Consider the following 25,517-nt stretch of genomic DNA (forward strand, 5'->3'; position numbering starts at 1 on the left):
GGGTAGTAAACTGGCTCACTGATAGAACCAAATAGGGGAAGCCACTTCGAACAGTAGACCCGTAATGACTGGTGTACCCCACAGATCTGTCTTGGGGGCCACTGTTGTTTGGGATATACTTTTCTGAGGTGCAGGCTGCAGCCAGTGGTCTATGGCTGACCAAGTTTGCGGATGACTGCAAGCTGGATGCTGTCATCAATTCCCCTAGTGATGTGGACATCCTCCAAGAGGGTCTCACCCAAACAATGACTGGTGCCAGAAACATGGCATCAAACTGAATGCCAAAAAATACATCATCATCATCATCCCTTGTGGAGAGTGACACCCCACAAATTATCACATTAATAACAAGGTCATAAGCATGTAATCAGTCGTGAGGTACTTGGGTACCCAGGTTGATAGCAAACTGACTTTTGACCACCATATTGCTTCCATTGTATAGAAGGTGTTCTACATGGCCCACCTGACTAGTAAGGGTATCTCATCCAGGGACAAGGTGGTCATAACATCCCTGTATTCTTCCCTTATAAGATCCATTACTGAGTACAATGCCCCTTTTGGGATGTACCTCACAAAGCACATGCAGCAGCTGGAGAGACCACATAGGTTCCTCACCAGGAGCATCCAGGGCCTCAAACATCTACCTACACAGATAGGCTAAAGGCCTTGTCCCTCTACTCAGGCTCATACAGACTCCTCAGAGGTGACATCTGTCTAACATATAAAGCAATCTCAGACCCCGCCTTGATGGGACTGCTGCATATCTGCAAGTCAAGCTCCACTCGAGTAACCCGCACACATGACCTCAACCTGGTATGTGTCATCAATAGGACTTGTTGGCGGAACGGATTTGTGTCCCAGAGACTCCCCCTTTAGTGGAAAACACTCACTTTCCATGTCAAGCAGAGTACCTCATTAACCCTTCTTAAGTGCAGTCTGGATAACTGGATGGGGAACAGAAAATACACCCCTGGGATTCCACCTGGGTCACTGCTGGGCAGGGGCATCAGGTGCTGACTTGTTGGAACATGGGCTAAATTCCTGGCTGGGCTTGTAAGGGCCTCAGGGCCAATTGCCTAGTAACTTACTATGATCTTATGATTCTATAATGTCATGATTATATAACAATAAAAATGTTATAATAGTCATATATTGATGATATAAATAAAAAGCCATGAATGGGTCAGTGTGCTCATCACACATTGTCAATAGATTACTCTGGTACATTACATAGCATGTGCTACTCAGTTTATCAGACATGCTTCCGTTATTACTTGTACATTTACTTACATATACATGCAAAACCTCTATGTGCACACCACAGAAACACACACACGCGTATTATATGTGTTATATATCATCACACAATGCATATGCTTACTCCTTGTACCAAACCAGCCAAGTCTACAACCAGCAATGTCTCGTTCTCTTTCTCCCCAGTTCCTACAGCCACTATAAAAAAACTACTACAGAAACTAAAACCTACTACACTTGCCGTAGATAGTTTTGCCCAATGAATACCTCAAAATTGCAGCTGAAATTATAGCCTTCCCAGTATCAATCCTTATAAATAGATCCATTCTTGAAAACAAGGTCCCTCAACTGTGGAAATTTTCCCATGTAATCCCACTTCATAAAGGAGGACCTTCCACAGAACTGACAAACTATCGGCCAGTTGCTATTCTTTCACCTCTTTCTAAGCTACTTGGAAGGTGTATTCATCTCCAGGTCATGAAATTCTTATTAACAAATAACTTTCTCACAAACACTTAGCATTAGTTTCACCCATCACATAGTACCACTACAGCTCTCTTATCCTTCACTAATACTATAAACCATCACAGGAATAACAACTTTGTATCTGCCATCTTTCTAGATGTATCAAAAGCTTTTGATATGGTCTCCCATTCCAAACTAATAGAGGTACTAAATGAACTATCCTTCTCACCATCTGCCACAGCATGGTTTCATAACTATTTATATGGCAGTCAGCAATCTGTTCTATGGCAGGGTGACCTATCTCCATGCCTTCCTTTATCCACTGGTGTCCCCCAAGGATCTATCTTGGACCCTCTCCTTTTCTCCCTCTTTACTAATAATCTACACACAGCTACTCCACATGGTTCTATAATACAGTATACAGATGATTCACCACTTATCTGTGACTAATAATCTACACACAGCTACTCTACATGGTTCTATAATACAGTACGCAGATGATTCAACACTTATCTGTGCTGCCATGTCTCTATTAGCTCTTCATTCTCAAACACAGGAATCTTTCACTTCTGTTGAAACATGGTTAGCCAATGCCCATCTAATCCTGAACCCAAACAAAACAAAATCATTACTCTTCCAACTTAACAAGACATATTTATTTATTTATTTATTTATTTATTTATTTAAATTTGTTGACCGGGAGTGTCCGACTGGACGTGGGTCCATTTTCAGCAGAGGCCCGGGGAGAAAAGCTCCATAGTAAAATAGACAGACAGTAGTTACATTGGATTACATAGTGATTAACAATTTAACATAAAAATTACTTACAACATATTTACAGATGAAGAACATAGTACATCAGTAGACAACTAGAATCTTTATCTGTGAAGTACATAACAGGCATTAACAAATGTAACAATGAGAAGTTCCTGCTGTATAATAAGTACTAGGCTTATGAGCATCTGAGCTTGCTATCATCAAGGTAGTTAGTGGAAGTGAAAGAAAGGTAGTAGTTGGATGGGGTGGATGATATTAGAGTGGGAGTTGCAAGGGCATAGCCAGCATGTTTTTAGGTGCGCTTTTAATAAAGTTTTGAAGTTGGTGCATGATGGTACGGAGGTAAATGTGGGTGGGAGTGAGTTCCATAATTTGGCTATGGCGCAAGAGAATAGTGCTTCACCAGCAGAGTTATTGGCTTTAGTGATCTGCAAGTGATTTTTGTTGCTGGATCTTAGTGGTCTGGTGGTGCGATAGGGTTGGAGTAGATTCTGGAGGGATGGGACATTTAGTGGATGGTTTACTAGTTTGTGGGCGAGTGAGAGTTGATACCACTGAAGGAGGTGAGGGAGTTCAAGCCAGCGCAGTTCAGCAAGTGAGAGACAGTGGTGACTACGGTAGGATGCCCCTGTGGCGAATTTTGCGATTTTGTTGTAGCAGGTCTCTAGCTTGTTTAGATCACATTGCCTTAGGTTGGTATATACTGGAGAGGCATAAATTAGGGTGGAGATAAGGTGGGAATTTGCTATTGAAATCTTTGCTGCTTTGGTGAGAAATTGTTTATTTCTGTACAATGCTCCTAGTTTTTTGTGGACTTTTTTTATGGTCATGGATATGTGAATGTCAAATTTTAGTTTATTGTCTATTTCCACTCCTAGCAATTTGGTGTGATCAGTTGGGTATATAGTGGTGTTGTCTTTGCTGTGATGTTAAAGTGAGAGTTGTTTTGAGTATGTTTGGTGGGTTGGAAGATGAGTAGTTTAGTTTTGTTTGGGTTGAGTATTAATTGGGCATTGGATAACCATGTTTCAACAGAGGAAAAGGCTTCCTGTGTGACTTTTTGCAGTTTGGATAGGGACTGGGCTGAGCAGATGATGGTAGAGTCATCTGCGTATTGGATGAGTGTGCCATGTTTGGTGGCAGAGGCTAGATTATTGGTGTAAACAGAGAAAAGTAGGGGTCCGAGGATGGATCCTTGGGGAACCCCTATGGAGACAGGTAGTTGGGGAGATATGTCATTCTGCCATACAACGGATTGTTGGCGGTCAGACAGGTAACTCTGAAACCAGTTGGTGACTGATTGTGAGAAGGATAGGTTATTGAGGACAGAGATAAGTTGTTTGTGTGGGACCATGTCAAATGCTTTAGATAGGTCTAGGAAAGTAGCAGAGGAGAGATAGCCATTGTTTTTATGCTGAAGGATAGTGTTTGTAAAGGAGAGTAAGGCAGTGGTGGTGCTATGGTTTGGTCGGAAACCATGCTGAGTACTGGAAAGGAGGTTGTTAGTAAGGAGGTAGTGTGAGACCTGAGAGTGTATGCATCTCTCTAGTATTTTGGAGAGTGGGGAGAGAATAGCTATGGGGCGGTAATTGGTTAGTTCTGCAGAGGGTCCGCCTTTGTGGAGGGGAATTATATGTGAGACTTTCCACAATGTGGGAACGTAACTTTCTGACAGAGATCGGTCAATCAAGATGGATACTGGGTAGGCCAGAGCATCAGCTACGATTTGTAGGTATTCACTTGGGAGGTTGTCTGCTGCTAATTTGGTGGGTTTAAGTTTAGTTAAGAGTTTTTTTATGTTGGAGGTAGGTACAGGAGAAAAAGAGAAGGCAGTGGGGAGATTACTAGTTGAAGGTGTGGGTTGGAGGGGGGTTGTGTTGTTTAGCTAGTGATAGTATGGTTTGGGTGAACTGTGTGTTGAATGAGGTAGCAATATTTTCTGAGGAGTGAGGGATGTTAGGAGGAGGGGTACTGACTTTACCTGGGTGGAGGATGGAGTTTATGGAGGACCAGAATTGTTTGGGGATGTGTTGTGAGGAGTCTAGGGCAGACTGGTAGTATTGGAATTTGTCCCGTTTTATTAGCTTTTGACTCTATTGTAGTTCTAGGAATTTCTGTCTAGCTGTGGGGTTTTGGTTTTGCCAGTGCTCCCAGGCTTTATCCCAGTTTTTCATTTCTGACTTAGTGGTTTTCTGTAGCCATGGGGAGGGTTGTGCTTTGGTTCTGGAAAATCTTATGGGGGCATGGTAATTAAGGATGTTCAGGAAGGTAGTATTAAAAGATTCAACTGCGTCATCTAGACTGAGGTACTTTAGAGCATGCCAGTTACATTCTTTGAGGGATGAGATGAATGTGAGTGGGTTAAAGTTTATTTTTTTACGTATTTGACGATAGATGACAGGTTTAGCTTGGTACAGGTATTTTTTGAGTAGGAATGTTGGGGAGTGATCACTGAGGCTATCTGATAAGCAGCCTGTTATATATGATATATTACATATATCTCATGCCCACCATTTAACATAATAGCCAAAGAGAATACTGTGATCTCCCTGACAACCCATACAAAGTTTCTTGGAGTGGAAATAGACAATACCCTAAAATTTGACTTGCATGTCTCCCTAACTATAAAAAAATTCCATAAGAAACTTGGAAGTCTATATAGGCACAAAAGGTTCCTGACCGCAACGGCCAAAATTACATTAGCACAACCGCATCTGCTCTCCACTCTACTATATGCCTCTCCAATTTTATCTAAGGAAAACTGATTTATCTAAGCTAGAAGCATGTTATAGTAAAATTGCTAAGTTTGCATCTGACTGCCCATATACAACACATCATTGTACAGCTTTAAGGATACTAGACTGGCTTGAGCTTCCCAACATTATTCTTTACAAACAACTCTCTCTAACTCACAAAATTGTAACACAACCAAATAGAACCCCTGCACTACAATATCTCATCCTTCCATACAGTTCCAGCAGACCACTTTAACAACAAGAACTTACTCACCATCTCCATGGCCAACAACACTGCAGAAAAATCTTTATTTTTCAATGATATATCTTGTATACTGAACTCCCTTCCTAACTCCATTCTCTCAATCTCATCTACCAACCACTTTAAGCCATCACTTAAAGCTTATCTAAAAAATAAGTGGCTATGTTCCTGTACTAACCCCTCATGACTGCTCTGATACATCATGGTATACCAAAAACATATCCAACTTCTCCCTTGTGTTTAATCCTTTGTTCCTACCTGTCTTAACCTTATATCTTGACATAAGTCATACCTACAAATAGTTCTAGCTATGTTCAAAGCCCAGGTTTTGTTGTCAAGATGTAACAAATTTGTATGTTCTTCTGTATACTACATTTTGTTTACTTTATACTTTATTGATTATTGTAATGTGTGCATGAAAATTTACTGTTACTCATGGAGCTTTTCCCCCTGGGCCTCTGCTTAAAAAGGACCTGTGTCCAGTCGGACTTTCCCAGTAAACAAATATTAAATAAATAAGTATGTGTGGATTCCCTTCACAAGCTTTAACTTTCAAAACTTCAAACTGCAAATGGTCGAAATAATAAGATCAATCTTTGAAACATTGAATGTTTTTAATGGAGTTCGTCATACAGTGCAGAACAGGAAATATACCGTTTTCCTCACTGTAGTGCAATCTTGGAGTTGTTATATTTATTTAGCTGGGGGGGGGGTACAGGGGGTGCTTTCCCCACTGCAAAAACATAAAGAAAAATATTTTTTTAATTTTTTTTATTACAATTTTGAAATTTCAAAACTTTGATCTTATAGTCTCAATCATTTGCAGTTCGAAATTTTGAAACAGATCTTGTAAAGTAGATCCACATATATATCTATACACACACACACACATATATATATATATATATATATATATATCTATCAGTGTACAGCAAGACAAATATAACATTTCACTCTAGTATACAGTTAAAAAATAATTGGTTCAGTATAAGTGAACAACAACAGCAGACTTTGGGGGAATATGGTAGCTGATTTAACATTGCTGGAGGCCTTAAACCAAGCCAGTCATAGATTTTGAAAGCAACTTCTTAGGAATATTTCCCCCTATTCAGCACTCAATGTATGCCATTTATGTTGATGTGTTAATATGACATGTACATTTTCGGTATAACTCATCATTATGTGCAACTAATGTGCCATGTTTATATAACATGAATAAAATATGCATGTTGAAAATATATTGTAAGCTTAACAGTCAATGGAACACTTAAAATGTATATGCAAATAAGGTGAGCAATGCAACATGGTTAATGGGTAATATCACAGCATCATATAACTAGCAAAGAATATGAAAGCTTTCAAACAATGAAACACAATCACCAACAGAACAACAGAATGTGATAGCGTGAAATACGTATATGACACACACACATACCTGCCTCACAACACTACCAGCATTTGTGTTATGCTTACATATGTACTCGCTCAGTTAACAAAATGTAATGATCAGGAATATAACTTGGAACACAGAGATACAATATAACTAGGACTGGATTGTGGCACACCAATAGCAGGAAATTGTATGTAAGGTTGTGTTTAACAAACCATATGCAATTATACAGCACTGCATTGCAAGAGCAGTGGAATGAAGCAGTGCATACTAGTAAATGTCTGCAACAGCTTTAAGGATGCTGAGTCAGTAGATACCCACTCAATAGGCAGGCTATTAAAACAAGTAAAACACTGAAGCTACGGAGTGCAACTAATAACCAAAAACACAAGCTGCCTGTTCCAGTGCCAATAAAGGATTCCTGAATGCTAGAATAAAGACTCTTGTACTAAAAAAATGTGTTTAACCAAATCACTGATTGAGTGCTTTCATTTCCAGAAATTCTCAATTTCCCATTCATTAAATAACCACATCCCATTTCTCATTGGACAATATTAATTACATCCCCTTATTTTAAAAAATCCTTAACACAGCAAATATATATAATTATTCCATAGTATACAAGCTTATTAAAAACTTATAAAAACATTTTTACAGGAATATATTCTTTCAAAAAAATCCTAGAAAAAAAATAATAATAAATATAAATATATATATATATATATATATATATATATATATATATATATATATATATATATATATATATATATATATATGTTCATAGGTTTATACTAGGCTATCTGCCCTGGGGCAATTATAAGCCTAGCCCGATTCTGTATGGCTTGCGCCACCCCTTGATTTGAGTATACTGTGCCCTTTTTAAGGTTTAGTTTACTGTGCCTCTGTCTAATAGAGACACGGGAGTAATCCCTGGGACAAACCTATGACCCCCATCCACCTATCGAGATTCTTCTTGAAGAGATTCAGTGAGGTGCTCTGCCTCACATGAACTGGAATTCTATTCCAGAGCGAAGGGAGCCTCTGGGTTATGAACCTGTCCCTCCAGCAAGTTCTATTTATTTCTGTGCTGAGGTTCAAGTCCCTCGAGCGTGTGATTCTAAGGGATTTAGATTTACTGAGGTGGAGCATGTCCATTAATTCTGGATTTGACATAGCTTTGTATGTCAGGCATAGATCGCCTCGAAGTAGGCAGTATGCAACTGAGTAGAGCTGGAGTTTTTTTAACCGAGCAGCATATGGCATCTATTTGAGACCCTTGATCCTCTTGGTGAGATACTTTTGGGGTCTTTCTAATTGCTGCAGGTGTCGGGTAAGGTACATCCCAAAAGGGGCATTGTATTCTATGATGGGCCTGATGAGGGATGAATAAAGGGGCACGATTACCTCTCTTGATCTAGATGTGAAACCCTTCGTGATGAGGTGGGCTATGTAGAAGGTCTTTCTAACCACTTTGGCAATGTGGTTTTCAAAGGAGAGATTGCTATCAACTTGGGTCCCCAGGTCCCTAATAACTTTCTCTGTACTTAATGGGTTTCTGCCTATGTGGTAATTTGTGGGCACATTGTTTTTGCCAAAGGGTATGACTATACATTTTTTGGCATTTAGCTTTAAACCATGGCACTGGCACCAGTTATCTGTCTCTGTGAGACCTTTTTGAAGGATATTTGTGTCAGCTGGAGAGTCGATTATGGCGCCCAGTTTGCAGTCGTCTGTGAACTTGGTGAGCCATAGTCCTCCCACGTTTGCCTGTACCTCGGAAAAGTGTATACCGAACAAGAGTGGCCCAGGACAGAACCCTGTGGGATGCCACTTGTGACCGGTTTCGAGTCTGACATGGCTCCAGCAACTCTCACTCTGTGGGTTCTGTCTTTGAGCCAGTTTGCGACCCATCTTGTGACATAGGGGTTTATATTTAAGCTGGATAGCTTATCTATGATGCCCGAGTGGGGTATTGTGTCAAATGCCTTTGCAAGGTCCAGATAGGCTGTGTGGACTACCTTCCCTTCCTCTATGGCTTTGGTGACTGTTTCAAAGAAGTCAACCAGGTTCAAAAGGCAGGATCTGCCCTTGACAAAGCCAAACTGGGTAGGATCTAGTGTCTGTAGGTCCCCAATGTCTTTGTTTATGAGCTCCATGATGATCCTCTCCATAGCCTTGCAGACTAAGCTAGTCAGACTTATGGGGCGATAGTTTCCAGGGTCCGTAGAGGCTCCACATTTGTGGATTGGGACCACTGCTGCTGTACGCCATTCTGTGGGCACATATCCTGTAGTGAGGCTGAGATTGTATAGCTGTTTTATTTGAGGGATTAGTTCCTCTTGGAGTTCATGTAGGACGCAACCTGGGACGCCATCTGGTCGCATGGAAGCAGTGTTTTTTGCTTTGGAGAGGGCAGCCTTCACCTGAGCATCAGAGATGTTTGGGAGGCAGCCCTCTGCCGGGATAGATACTTGCTCTTTTGGGGGGGGGGATAGAGAAGTTTGCACTGAACCTGTCTGCCAGGATATTGGCAATGTCTGTGGGTTCAGTGTATTTCTTGTCATTTAGAATCAACTCAGAACAAGTCTGGGAGTTGCATCCCAGGTTTCTAACATAACTGAAAAAAGCCTTATGATTGTCTTTGGTGTCCTGTGCAATTTTTCTCTCGAAGCTGGCCTTGGAGGATTTTATGAGGGATCGTAATTTTTTGCTAGTACTGATCAGAGATGCCTTCCCTATTAGGGATTTTGCTCTATCATGTAGTAGCTTCCAACTTCTGTTGTACAGTTTATTTATGGCAGGGGTCTACCAGACCGGACGCCTGCCTTTGGATGATTGGGTCTTGGTTTTGTTTGGGATAGCATGATTCATGCATTCCTGGAGATGTCCGTAGAATGCGTTTATATAGGATTCTGCAGTTTGGGCCGTAGTTTCCACTGGCCCTGGGGCCTTGAAGGATTCCACTTTGGTTTTGAGAAGTGAGAAGTTCACTTTTGAGAAGTTTTTCACTGTGGTTTTCTGGGTGGGGGTGGGGTTGGGATGTGGACATCCAGTGAAATTAATTTATGGTCTAATCTTACCAATGAGCCATATACTTCTGGTGTGGAGCATAGAGTCCCCATGTTGGTAATGATCAGGTCTAGTATGTTGTCCCCTCTTGTGGGAGTGGTGACTAGTTGTTCCATAGCATTTGAGTTTATAATTTCCAGGAACCTTTGGGCTAAGGTGCCGGGGCTTGAGTAGTGCTCCCAGTCAATGTTTGGGTAGTTCAAGTCACCCAATATAATGGTGTTCGGAGAGATCTTCATGTTCTCCAATGTTTTCAGGAAAGCAGAGTGGGATTCCTGACTTTGAGAGGGTGGTCTGTAGGATGCTATAAACTGAAAAGCAGTCTTGCCCACTGTTAGTTGCACATGGATGGTCTCCGATACTTCGTGCAATGCCACTAACCTGGAGGTGTGGATATCCTTGATAAATATGGAAACTCCCCCTCCTTTTGTTGTTCGGTCCGGGTTTTGGGGCCGAAAAGCATGATATGAGGTATAGCCTGGTAGTGCTGGGGTGCTCTCTGGAGCCTTAAACCAGGTTTCTGTCACTGCACAGATATCAATGTTCTCCATACTGAGGAGAGCTTCGAGTGCGTGCATCTTGAGGTTAAGACTTCTGGCGTTTAGCAGCATTACCCTTAGTTTCTTGTTCCTTGTGCTGTCTATGGGGGTGGGTTTGACTTTTGAGCCTTGCCTAAAAAAGGCACTATGGGGGTGGTTTTATATATATATATATATATATATACTACACACACACACACACACACACACACACACACACACACATACACATATATATATATCTTTATCTGTGTATGTTTTTTTTTTCAGAAAAAAAAACACAAATATTATAAAAATGTGGTTAAAGAAATATGGTAATTTAGTCCAGGTGAAACACAGGCATCTAACTGCAGTTGCCAAATAAGTTCTTTAAGTTCCAACCTGGAATCCCAGTCCGTCTCCTTTCCTGTTGTTCTACCCTTTCTAGTACTCAAAACTTAAATTCAGCTAGGGGGTGTTTTAAATAGCGTCTGTATAAAGCATTAGTATCCTTTTTCCTGTTTATGTTGTACATGTGCTCATAAACCCTCTGTCTTAAGGTATGCTCGGTCTTCCCCACATAATCTGTGATTTGATTAAATACATTTTTTACTACAAGAGTCTTTATTCTATCAGTCGAGAATCCTTTATTGGCACTGGAACAGGCAGCTGAATTGTTTTTGGTTACTGGTCAATTGTCAGGCCATGCCAAACATATAATTCACCATGAACCACTGATATACAAGTTTGCCACTGCCTGCTGTGCAAACAGCAGGAACAGTACAGGCAACTTGTATGTAAAATATTCAAGCCAAAGTCAAATATGCCAGTAGAACACCGATGTCTTTCATTCAGGTTCTGTCAACAAACATTACATGACCACAATTTAGTAAAAAAAAAAAAACACCTAGAATTTTGTACATATTAATGTAATTCACAAATAATACTATTACACTTCCCTTGCAGGTGTATTATCTGAAGCCTGCCACAACATTAGCATGCCTGAATGTCATAAGATTACACATCTAAACTTGAAGATATGAATATGTTAATAGTATTTCTGGAGACATAAAAGCAGAAAGTAATAATGCATACATATCTCCCTCCACTGTTCCTCAGTCCTGTGCATGCACTCTGTGCAGAAGGCACGATTCCTGCTATGGTCTTCAACTGTTGTATGCATAAAATGATGTATTACAACAACAGAAGTATTGTTTACATTTGGTACATAATGACTGCTTATACAAAAAAAAAGGACAGTGGAAAAATAGTGATTATTGCATGTCAGCTAACATTACCATACAATGCATAATCACATTTTACATACTTAGTCGTTAATGTTTCATTCTCAGTATTGTGCACACACAAGGATTACTGTAAACAAAATGGAGTAACCTTGATTCAAACCTACAACTGTCACCTATGCTCACACTATAGGCCATAACCCTACCAGCCTGGCTAAGCAATATTTGTTTATTTTACATGAACTGATGGAAGTCAAACAACTTACAGCTATGAATATGCAAGGAAGCATTACACAGGAGTGTGCCACTCTAAGATGACATTGTGCAAGTTTACAGAAATTCCTAAACATGTAGACAAAGACCCATAAATGTACACAGTTTTTATATTCTGAACTTACTGTAGTGTTATGTCATAATAAATAAAATTGTGTATACATGTATACAATGTATGATACCTCAACACTGCAATTTTCCTGTCTGTACCTATACATGAATACAATCTAATACATACGTGTGTGTGTGTGTGTGTGTGTGTGTGTGTGTGTGTGTGTGTGTGTGTGTGTGTGTGTGTGTGTATAGATATATATATATATATATATATATATATATATATATATATATATATATATATATATATATATTTGTATATATATATATATATATATATATATATATATATATGTGTGTGTGTGTGTGTGTGTGTGTTTGTGTGTGTGTGCATATATATATATTTAGAGAGAGAGGGAGAGATATTGATTGATAAACTTATATGTGTAGGTGTACATGTCTTTGTCATTTAGTATGGACATGTACATAAATATATTAACCAAATGTGAAGTTCCATGTGTATGTTACATGACAAATAAAAAAAAATTACAAGTGTTGCCATGTGCACTATCTTAGCTGCTACAGACACTTAACATCGCGTTTTACACAATATATCCAAGATGCGGTGTGCAACGTGAACGGGTGACATCTGTAACATAAATTACTAGTACAGTGTCTTCAGCAGCTGCAAACAGAAATTGAAATGTTCTGCTGGCGTATGACGATTTGGACATGTTGACTAATATCGTCAACTCATCAGCATCACCATCGTCATCATCAGCCCCCTTTTTCCCATTTTCTACATGGGGAGGGTATCCTGTTAACTGTCACTATTTCTCTCAATTCAATTCCGCACTCCTGCCTTCTTTAATACTCATGCCTGACTGTCACAAATCTCTCACACAATCCATCCACCTCTTTGCTGGATGCTCTCATTTCCTCTTACCTTTTTCTTGTCTGTCCCAAATCTTCTTCACAGATTGTCTTCTGCTTTTCTGCACATGTGTACAAACCATTGTGATCTGTTCTCTGACCTTTTCTGCAATTGGAGCTAATCTGGCTTCTGCTCTTACGTTCTCATTTCTTTGTCTGTCCCACACTGTGCATCCTACCACCCTTCTCAGGCACTTCATTTCCATCACCTCTAGCTTCCTCATCTGCTCTGCATTTACTGCCCAGGTATCTGTACTATACAGTAGTACTGGTTGCAACACTGCCTTGCCCACCTTACTTTTTAGCTTCTTTGCAATTCTTTTGTCATGGACTACATCTGAGATTATATGCCAGATGGCTGCAGCCACTCAGATTCTAGCTTTGACATCTTCATTCAGACTTCCCTTCTGCTCAACCACCCCTCCCAGATGTTTGAAGTTATTACCCTGTTCCACTAGCTTGCCTTTTATCTCAGTTCTTAGCTTCTTCAGATTTCCCAATTTGCTGCCATTACCACTGTCTTATCTATGCTTAGTTTCATCCCATGTGCCTTCAGTTTTGCATTCTATTCCCCTATCCTTTACTAAAGCTTTTGCTCAGAGTCTGCCTGTAATGCCATGTCATCTGCATATAGCAGCTTTGTTAATCTGTCCCCTCTAGCCTGTTTGCTAAAGTAGTCCATCACCAGTATGAACAGCAGGGGCTCAGAGACGAACCCTGATGTACACCCACTCTCACTGGGAACCCCTCTGTGACACCGAACACTGTTCATATTTGAGTCACTGGGTGCTTGCACATAGCCTGCCCTAATTCTATCAGTGTTTCTAGGACTTCGAACCACCATAGTTCAGCTTTCTTGAATCCCTGTCATATGCTTTCTGCAAGTCTAGGAATGCCCAGTTGGACTCTTTCCTTATCTCTAACTTTCTGCTCAACTATCTGTCTCACTGTAAGCATTAAGTGAGTTGTGCTGCATCCTGATCTGAATCTGAAGTCCTCATCTCTTATCTTACATTCTACTACTCTGCATATCCGTTTATCAGTCACCCTCTCCAGACCCTTCCTGCAGGGTGACAGGAGTTTGATGCCTCTGTACTGCCAACAATTGTGGATGTTGTGATGCTCATGCAGTGGTCCAGTAATCAAGGAGCCTCAATCTTCACCACTAGCACCAGTGAGGGGGCGTGCACATTGGGGGGATAACAAGTACACACACACACAGTAAAGTACAATTTCCCTTAACAGCACAAAGAGATCACAGTCAGTCTGGGGATGGTTTCTCCCTTTCTCTCTAGATCCCCAGTAAGACTCCCCACTGGCACAGCTATAGAGTTCATATCTCAGTCGAGTAGTCAAGCCAAAACCTCCATTATCATCTCTGTCCAACCAGTGCTTCACGTCTCTGCCCAGGCAGCTGACACACACACACTCTGAGATTTGATTTATATACAAACACACAGACACTCCTGGGAAAGGCTGGTACAGGTTCGCTAGCTATCCCCCCTTCTGTCCAGGATATAAGGTAGTAATCCACTGCCACCAACTACTCCTTGCAGCTACTATAAAGGCCCTTACCAAAGGGTGTCCAATTTTACTGTGTAATGTTACTGTTGTCCAAATAGTAAGTATAACCCAGGTCTAAGGCTATTGGAGTGGCTTACACAGTATCACCAAATGCATGCAAGTACTTTAAGAGCTTAAATTATTTCTACACAAAACAGTCACAGTTGAAAGGTTTATCAATCTTTAAAAATAAATAATAAAAACACAAGACAATACTCATCAATTCAACACGGTGATAACAGAGAGTTCAGAAATCACAGGAAAATACTTTAAAACAATATTGTAGGACAGTCTGACATAAATATAGAAAACAGCTAAACTAATCTCGCTATATTGCTATCTATCTTTAAGAGAAATCCTAAGATCGAAATCACTTTACTTACAGAGCAAGGCACAGTTCTGGTGAGTTGTTAACAGGTCTAAAGACAAATACAAAATACTGTTCTTACTTTCTGAGATAGCCCTTAAATTGATAATACACATTACATAAAGGGGAGTAGTCTTCAACAGTATGCATACATACGAATACATGTCCAGGAGTCACAAGGAGATTCTGCCTGTATGAAGTTGTATGGATGCAAACAAACCAGCCTTGGTGAACTACAGATATGTATGGGATTAACATATATCCATAGTTATTGTAGGATAACCTGTAATGTCTGATGTATGTTTACAGGGACTGATGTCTTACAGGGTTTTCCACAAGCTGGGGCTATAGAACTGGCATTGTGGCACATTGGTTATGTGTTTGGCCATTACTTTTCCTAAGATCTACTTCCACCAGTTCAAATATCACCTCTGCATGTATCTTTACAAACTGGTTAAATTGAATAATAGAGGTGCACATGTATGCTGATGTTAGGGCACATGGATCAGACATGCTTTCAATGTTAATTCAGATTATCAATACATGACAGAGGTATACATGACACAGATTGTTTTGCACAATTATACACTGTAAATGAGAGGTGAGAGGGATGGCTTGTGGTACTAGCTGCTGGGCTACAGCCCCCCAGCTAAAAAGAGAGAAAAAAGAAATATGCTAACTTGGAAAGTCAACTATTGTTTACATGCACAGAACTCTGAGGAGATCTGAAACAAACCAAAACATTCTGCTTCTGTTTTGAAAACAGCCCAGCATTAGGTTTTCTGACCATCAATCGGGTTTGATTGGCAGCATTCAGCAATGAAAAAAGTGTTGTTCAACAAGCGACTCACAAGACTGCTCCATGATACAGAAATGAGCCCTTCCTATTGGCTCAGGCTGCCTCAGGTGACTCAGGTGACTAAGGCCACCTCAGCTAAGAAGGAGGAAGTAGTTAATATGGAAGAGGAAGCACCTGCATGAGAAAAGTGTTTTTCATTTATTTATTTCAAAATATTTTTTCAGGTACTTTGAGTGCTTCCCACTCATCTCAAATTAAATCTAGAGGTCCCCTCACACTATGCCCATACAGATCTCATAGGGTGAAAAACCTGTGGATTCCTGGGGAACCTCTCTGTAAGCAAACAACAGATGGGGCAAATATTTGTCCCACTCCCTCTTAAACTGATCTGCAAATGCCCGTAGCATGGACTTGATTGTAGAGTTTAACCTCTCAACAAGACCATTAGTCTGGTGATGGTAGGGATGGTCTTCATGTGCTTCTGTGCTTCACCCTACAGGACTTCCACAGACAAGCCATTAGGTCTGACATGAAACTGGCACATCTGTCAGACAGGATTTCTTTTGGGAAACCCACCCTGCTGAAAATCTCTAACAAAGCATTTGCCACTTTCTCTGCTCAATGGAGGACAAAGCCACTGGCTCAGGGTATCGTGTAGTATAATCCACTACCACTAGGATATACTATTTCCCTGTGGAACTTGGGGTACTCAGAGGACCCACAATATCCATAGCTACCCTCTGAAATGGCTCCTCAATCACAGGCAAAGGCATCAAAGGAGTTGTCACCTTGTCTCCTACCTTGCCTACCTTTTGGCACTGCTCACAGGTCCTGTAGTACCTTGTTATATCTCTTTAAATTCCAGGCCAATAGAAGTTCTGCATAATACACCTTTTGTACGTTTTATGCCCATATGACCTGAAAAGGGAATATCATGGGCTATGGCTAGAAGCGCCAGATGATAGGCTCTAGGCACTACCAACTGCTGTACTCTCTCACCTTCTAGCTCTCCCTCAGTGGTCCACTCTCTGTATAGTAACCCTTTGTCCCAGTACACAGATTCCCCCTTTCCTTGAGAATCAGGTGCCTCCCTAGCTACCTGCTTCAGGCCTTGCAATGTAGGGACTGAGAGATGAGCCTGTCTCAACTCTCTCTCCTTGTAACCTTTCCCAGCTCCCTTTCCGCAGGAAGTCTGGCATCCTCTGACAGCGGTGCCTCACTGTCAGCCTGGGTACTACTACTCACCTCTACTTTTGCAGTTACCCTGTCCAAGGGAACATCAGTACCCACAAGCAGCTGTGGCTCACATTCAGTCTCATTGCTACAAAGTAGCTCCCTTCCTGAAGTAACCACCTCACCAGTCCTGGCTGCAAGTATGCAGTCTGTCTGGGTCTCCTCCAGGCTACCAGACCCACATGCTTGTCTCCTAGCCTGGGCACGTGTAACTGCATAAGTATATGGTACTGCCTCATCCAAATCCTTCCCTCTAAGGACATCTGCAGGATGGTAGTTCCATACCCCTGTTGTCTCAGGACAACCTACTATTGGCATTTTGTATTTCCCACTTACTGGCTCCCTCACCTTTGGTTCCCCACCTTGCCTCTGTGGACACCTATATGCCACATGGCCCCACTGGTTGCATTCAAAACATTTAACCCTAGCTCCTGGATGTGTACCTGGACTAGTGGCTTCCCCTGCTACTGGAAGATTGTGTTGTCGCAGTCTGTGCTGCCCACCATGGGTTCCTTTAGACCCATGAGCAGTACTGGGGGTCCCTTTCCTGTGCAGGGCTGCCCTGCTGGCCAGGTATAGGTCTCCCTTCTTCCCCAACTCATCTGAAGTAGCACATTGTCTATCAGCTAACCAGATACTCATATCCTCAGGCAAAGTGCTAAGGACTTGTTCCCTCACCAAAAGGTCTGCCAGCCCTTCAAAAGTGGTGACCTGACATCCACTCACCCAGCTATGAAAATAAGTGCTCAGTTCAGCAACATATTCACACACACTTTCATTTGCCTTGCGTCTATGCTCACAAAACTTCTTATACATTTCAGGTGGTAGCTTAAAACATTCTAAAATACATTTTTTACAGCAGTATAATCAAAACAGACAGAGTCAGGCATTTCTGCCAGAAAAGTTACAGCTTTCCCATGGAGTAAGGTGGTCAGGAACCATACCCAGAGCCTTTGGTCAACACTATACTGTTTGCATACCCTCTCAAACATATGAATGGAACTATCAAAATTATTCCCCTCTTTAAATTGTGGAAGAAATTTGCTGACCTGTTGTGCTTCTGGGGTCCAGTTACTCCCTTCCTCATTACCTCCATGACTCTGGTAAAGAGTCAGCATTTCCCCTCTCATGCCTCCTCTGATGCTCCTTTTCTTCGGCTTCTATCTCCAAACGCCTGGCCTCCAACTCAAGTCTCTCTAGCTCCAGCTGGATTTTTAAGTCCACTGTAGAAAGGTTGAGCTGTCCATTCCCTGAGGATATTGTATCTCCATTGTCAGTCTGATTGTCCTTCACAGAAAGGTTGAGCTGACTATTCTTCGAGGATATTGTATCTCTACTGCCAGTCTGATCATCCTCCTGTATGCTGTTTTCTGATGCAGCTGTAACCAAGACTGCAATCAGGTCTGCCTTAGTCAGGTTTCCATACACCAGTCCCCTAGCCTGGCACATCCCCACCAGCTGGCTCCTTGTCAGCTTTCCATACTCCGCTGCTGACATGCTGCCTGCTCACCCTGACAAACTAAACTAACAAAAGAAATAAAACAATTGTGATCTGAACTCTGAGTATTCACTACGTGGTTGATTTAGAGCCTCAATCCTCACCACTAACACCAGATAGGGCATCTCATATAGGAGAAAGGGATAACAAATGCACACAGTAAAGCACAATTTCTCTTAAGTGCACACAGAGATCACAGTCAGTCTGGGGCTGGTTGCTCCCTTTCTCTCCAGGTCCCCAGTAAGACTCCCCACTAGCACAGCTATAGGGTCCCGATCTCAGCCTAGCTGGCAAGCTAATCTCCAGTACCCTCTCTGTCCAACCAGTGCTTCAGGTCCCTGCACAAGTAGCCGACACACACCCACACACTTTGAGATAAGTATTTATACAACTTGTTGTTGTTTACTATTTATACAACTTCACAGACACTCCTGGGAAAGGCTGACACAGATTCTCCAGCTGTGCCCCTTTACCCAGACTATATGGTAGTAATTACTGCCACCACCAGCTAATAATTATCAGCTACCCAAAGGCCCTTAAAAGGGTGTCCAATTATTACTGTGCAATATTATTATCCAATTGGTAGTATAGCCCAGGGCTAAAGCTATAGGACAGGCTTAGACAGTAAACTCTATAAATATGCAATGTACTCTAGAGCTAACTTATCTCTACACAAACCAGCCACAGTTGAAAAGGGTTTAGAAATATTTAATAATAAATACTAAAAACACAAGACAATTCTACTACACCACAGGGCTACTCAAGAGTTCGGAGATCACACAGAAACTTAAAATAAATCATTAGTACAGTTCTGACATAACAGAAAAAACACTCAGTCTAATCTTTATAGTCCTAGCTATTTCTACAAGAAAACATACTTCTAAGATAACTTACTTACATAGAGCAAGGCAGTGCTGAGTTGAATAGTCAGATCAAAATGCTTACAGTCTCTCTCTCAGCAATAACTTTTAAAATTACTAACAGACATCTCTGCTGGGCTCTCCCAGATTACATCATTTTGACTCTTAGGTTTCCCCAGTATACACATTATATCATGTTGACACTTAGTCTGGAGTTCCCAGGCCAACATGCTACATTATTTAACAATCTAACACCTGCTCAGGAAACTACACCAATAAAAGATATTTCACATGTACACTCCAATAATTATTCCTTACGTTAAAACAATAGAAAGAATGTGTTCAGCTAGCCTTAAAACAATAGGCAGCATGCTTACTCCAGACCTAGCGACTCCAAATTCTAACTTCAAAGGAAAATACAAAACATAATTTTAATTTCAAAGAACATTTGAAATGCTTGGCTTTATTTTCCTTACAGCAGATGGCAATGTTGCTACCATCTTGAAGTTCACATTTTACGGTGTTTTCTTTCATTTAAGAAACAAGCCTGTATTTTATATTTATAATTACAAATGATAGAATTATGTACCAAATTCTATTTGACTAGGCTGGCAGCCTTCACCCCTTCTCTACCAGTCTTCACAGCAAGTACTTAAAATCTGTGTGTGTGTGTGTGTGTGTGTGTGTGTGTGTGTGTGTGTGTGTGTGTGTGTGTGTGTGTGTGTGTGTGTGTGTGTGTGTGTGTGTGTGTGTGTAAGTGTGCATATATAAACTACTGAAGGGTCACTGGGGCAAATATTTCATTTTAGTGTTAGTGAAGTGAAGTGCTTCTGCATTTATGGCCAGACTACTGAAGGGGTCATGGGGGAAATGTATCAGTCTGATGTCACTGAAGAGACAGATTGGCATAATGGTTAATGTCTTCGCCTCCTGTGCACTAGGTACCAGGTTTGATCCTGACCTCTGACCAATACCTGTTTGGAGTTTGCATATTCTCCCTGCATTTCTGTGGGGTTTTATTCACTTGTGATAACATGCTTGAGTGTTTCTATCTCACATTTACCTAAGAATGGAGTTATGGGTGGCAGCATAGACTGTAGATAGTATCCTACTGGGGAAGAGTTGTATAGACCAACTACTGTGGTATGCAGTATCCTCAAGATAGGAGAACATGGGTCACAGACTACATGTCATGGCAGGGCAACCCACTTGCCTGTATGAAATGCATGTGATGTGCCTGTATGAAATGTATGTGATGTGCCTGTGTGAAATGTATGTGATGTGCTTGTGATGAGTAATAATGTTGCCAAAATGGGCCACATCTATATTGACTGTTAATAACTGGGTTGAGGACTCTGGGGGAAATGTTTCATTTTGATGTCAGTGAAGTGCTTATGTCTACATAGACAAACTACTGAAGGTGTCATTGGGGGTAGATGTGCCCCTATTGACCAGTTTATGCCATAAAGCCCAGCAGCCCTAATGGCCCAGTGTCCTGCCCAGCTTGGATTACAGCTGGATATAAAACCAATCAACCTATCAACCAAACATGAACTAAAAATTGTCACACTCAATGTACGTTCACTAACAGGATGAGGCTTGCAAGTGCATGACATGATGGTAAACAGGAGGCTGGGCATCCTATGTATCCAGGAGACAAGGCAGCACAGCAAAGTCACCAGAATCCAAAGTCTAGCACTTAGGGAAAGGAAGGCTAGAAATGATGTGAGAATTGTGGTGAGGGAACAGCATGTCATCAGTCAGGCAATCAAACTCCAGCCTAATGACAGGGCAGTATTCTTAATCTCAATTATGCCCACAGCAGGGTTATGATTGTGAGGAAAAAGAGTACCTTCAGACAGCAGTTACAGAACCTATTAGATAGAGCAGGACAATGTGACCTGAATGCACAGACTAGGTTCACATGGGTGGGGAAAAAGGAAAAAAGGAGAAGCCATTCTAGGGTTCTGTTGGGTAAATGGCTTGATTTAGCCAAAACATTGTTCAGAAAGGGAGACAATCTAGTAGCCAACATGCAACTCAGATAGACTTCCTGTTAATAAGGAAAAGGCAGTGGTCTAGAAAGAATCAGCAATTGGAAAGTGATCCCCAGTGAAACAGTCGCCACACAGCATAAACCACTGGTTGCCACAATCAGCTGCAAGTAGCAGTCAGAGATGGCTCTAAGATCAACAGCGACCTGGCTGAAGACTTGAATGTTAACAGGAGAGAAAGCACAACAGATCAAGGAATTAATCAGGGCTCTATCACCTCAGGAAGATGAGTCAGTAGGTGGAGTTGAAGAAGAATGGCAACACCTGAAAGCAGCATGTGTAAAGACAATACAACAGATATGTAGCTGAGTCATATATAGAAATAAGATACATAAGGAAAGGTGGTTGTAGAATGATGCAATAAGTCATCAAAAGAAAGAAGGAGTGCAGGAAAAAGTGGGAGATATAAAATATAGACCAGTCTAGGACTGATTGGCAAAAATGGGGCTAAAAGAGGAGTTGCAAAACAACAAGGCATCAAAGGCACTCTACCAACTTCTGGAAAGTGACTCAGTGGATGGCACAAAGAAACTATATCAGGTTGCAAGGCAAAGGCAGAAAGATAAAGAAGACAGTCAAACACCCTTCATAAGGGATGCGAGCAACAATTTGCTCACCGGTCAAAAGGACATCAAAGGCAGTTGGAAGGAGTATTTTCAGCAGCTTCTAAATTAAGAAAATCCCACAGAAGCAGTACTGCCCCACACACAGCTTACAGTGAGAGAAGAGGAGGAGCCCACCCTAAAAGAAATAAGAGATAAGAAGAGCACTAAGGAAAATTAAGTCTGGGAAAGCAGAGGTCTCAGATGAGGTCACAGAAGTGATGATGAAGATGTCGGGTATGAAGTCGGGGAAAGCAGAGGGCTCAGATGAGGTCAAAGAGGAGATGATGAAGATGTTGGGTATGAAGTCGGGGAAAGAAGAGGGCTCCGATGAGGTCACAGAAGAGATGATGAAGATGTTGGGTATGAAGTCGAGGAAAGCAGAGGGCTCAGATGAGGTCACAGAAGAGATGATGAAGATGTTGGTTATGACGTCGGGGAAAGCAGAGGGCTCAGATGAGGTCACAGAGGAGATGATGAAGATGTTGGTTATGAAGTCGGGGAAAGCAGAGGGCTCAGATGAGGTCACAGATGAGATGACGAAGATGTTGGGTATGAAGTCGGGGAAAGCAGAGGGCTCAGATGAGGTCACATAGGAGATGATGAAGATGTTGAGTATGAAGTTTGGGAAAGCAGAGGGCTCAGATGAGGTCACAGAGGAGATGATGAAGATGTTGGGCATGAAGTCGGGGAAAGCAGAGGGTTCAGATGAGATCACAGAGAGATGATGAACATGTTGGGTATGAAGTCGGGGAAAGCAGAGGGCTCAGATGAGGTCACAGAGGAGATGAAGATGTTGGGTATGAAGTCAGGGAAAGCAGAGGGCTCAGATGAGGTCACAGAGGAGATGATGAAGATGTTGGGTCTGAAGTCAGGGAAAGCAGAGGGCTCAGATGAGGTCACAGAGGAGATGATGAAGATGTTGGGTATGAAGGGGAAAGCAGAGGGCTCAGATGAGGTCACAGAGGAGATGATGAAGATGTTGGGTATGAAGTCGGTGAAGCAGAAGGCTCAGATGAGGTCACAGAGGAGATGATGAAGATGTTGGGTATGAAGTCAGGGAAAGCAGAGGGCTCAGATGAAGTCACAGAGGAGATGACGAAGATGTTGGATATGAAGTCAGGGAAAGCAGAGGGCTCAGATGAGGTCACAGCAGATATGATAATGATGCTGGCTCAAATGAGGTCACAGCAGATATTATAATGATGCTGGCTCAGATGAGGTCATGGAAGAGATGATGAAGATGATGGGTCAGATGGGAAGAAATGGTGCTTGAGGATATTCATAGCAGTATGGAGAAAAAGACATATACCATATGATTGGAAAATGTATTTATTTATTTATTTTATTTATTGACATTTGTTAACCGGGTTAGTCTAACTGGGCTTGGGACTCATTTTCAGTGGAGACCCAAGGAGGAAAGCTCCATGAAGCACAGCAATTTACAATAGAAATTATACAATTACTAAGTAGGTCTTTTAAATGCACAGTTTACAATAACAGATGCTATTACTTAAAGAAAATGTATAGTGTTGAATATGATAAAAATTGATTTAACATTAGATATGTTAAACAAAACAGAAGAAAAAATTTTAAAGGCAGTATACCTGTAGTATATTACAGGGTAACAGTGTAATTACATATTTACATATTTATATTACTGGTTTGATTTGTCAGTGCAGGTATCAGAGATTTGGGGAGAAAAAAGACTGGCATGATTTGGACATATAAGTTGAAAAAGGGGGTAAATGACATAGGGAATGGGCAAAGTTATCAGGTTGGGGCTTGGCATGAACAGATTTTAAAGTTTAGTAGGTGAACCTTGAGTTTTTCTTTGAAATGGGATGGGTGAATGATGGAACAGATGCCCCTGGGAAGTTCGTTCCAGGCTTGGGCAATGGAGGATTTGTAGAGCTATTTGCTGATATTTTTGGGGGGTTGGTGGATTTGTAGTAGTAATTGGTTAGGGGTATGAAGAGTACAAGGAGGAGAATAGATTGAGATGAGAGAAGAGAGAGCAGGGCAGAATGAAGGTTTGTAGAGAAGGGAGTGTAGCATTTGAAGTTGAGATAGCTTCAATAAGTGGGGGAATTTGACCCAGTGTAGGGAGGTAAGGGATATGCAGTGGTTTGCATTATATGGAGAGTTTATGACAAATCTAGGACATCAAAGGCAGTTGGAAGGAAATACACATACTAGTGCCAGTATTCAAGAACAAAGGGGATATTCACAACTGTAGGCAGTACAGAGGAATCAAACTCCTGTCACACTGCATGAAAGTGCTAGAGAGGATGATTTACAAATGAATATCCAGAGTAGGAGAAATGAGTAGTTTGGATTCAGATCAGGATGCACCACAACCAACCCAATGTTTGCAGTGAGACAGATACTTGAGGAAAAGTTAAAAATGAGGAAAGAGTCCAATTGGACATTCCTAGACTTAAAGAAAGCATATGACAAGATCCCAAGGAAGTTGATTTGGGCAGTACTGTGGTGGTTCAAAGTCCCAGAAACACTGGTAGAATTAGTGCAGACTATGTACAAGGACCCAGTGACTCAAGTATGAAGGGTGTTTTGTCATGCAGAGGGGTTCCCAGCGGGAGTGGGTGTACACCAGGGTTCAGCTCTTATTTCACTGCTGTTTATACTGGTGATGAACTACATTAGCAAACAGTTTAGAGGGGACAGATCGACAAATTTGTTGTATGCAGGGAATGAAATGCAAAATGTAGGCACATGGGATGAAAATGAGTACAAGTAAGATGGTGTTAATGGCAGCAAATTGGGGATATCAGAAGAAGCTCAGAATTGAGACAGATGAGAAAAGTAGCTGAGAATTGAGCTAGATGGGAAAACAGTGCAACAGGTAAACAGCTCCAAGTATGTGGGACAGTTGGTTGAGGGGGTAGTGTATGACAGACAAATCAAAAGAATCTAAAAGGTAAGGTGTACAAAACACTGGAGTGACCAGCACTACTGTATAGTACATAAACCTAACAAAAAAGACAGAGCAATTGAATGAGCTAGAGGTGATGGAGATGAAGTGCCTGAGATGGACAGTAGGATGCACACTCTAGGACAGATGAATAAATAAGGACATCAGAGCAGAAGCAAAAGTAGCTGAAATTGAAGAAACATTCAAAGAAAACAGATTATGGTGATTCGGGCACATGTGCAGGAAAGCAGAAGATTTGAAACAGACAGAAAGAAGGTAAGAGGAAATGAGAACATCCATCAAAGAGGTGGATGGCTTGTGTGACAGAAGACCTACCATGAGTGTCAAAGTAGGTAGCAGAGTGGCACTGAATATGGAGAGATAGCAAAAAAATGAAATGGCACCCTGACTCCATCTACAAAATGGGAAAAGGGGGTTGATGATGATGATGTAAGTGAAGTGCTTTTGCATACGTGGACAAATTACTGAAAGGGTCAATGGGGAAATGTTTAATTTAAGTGCTTGTGCATACATGGTTAAACTACTGAACAACTCAATATGGAAATAATTCATGGTCGCATCTCTGTGTGTGTTCAGGGAGAAGTAAAATAAATTATTTTGTTCAATTG

This window comes from Protopterus annectens, chromosome 1.part1, assembly GCF_019279795.1.
Source record: "Protopterus annectens isolate FY-2018-M chromosome 1.part1, PAN1.0, whole genome shotgun sequence".
Taxonomy (NCBI): Eukaryota; Metazoa; Chordata; order Ceratodontiformes; family Protopteridae; genus Protopterus; species Protopterus annectens.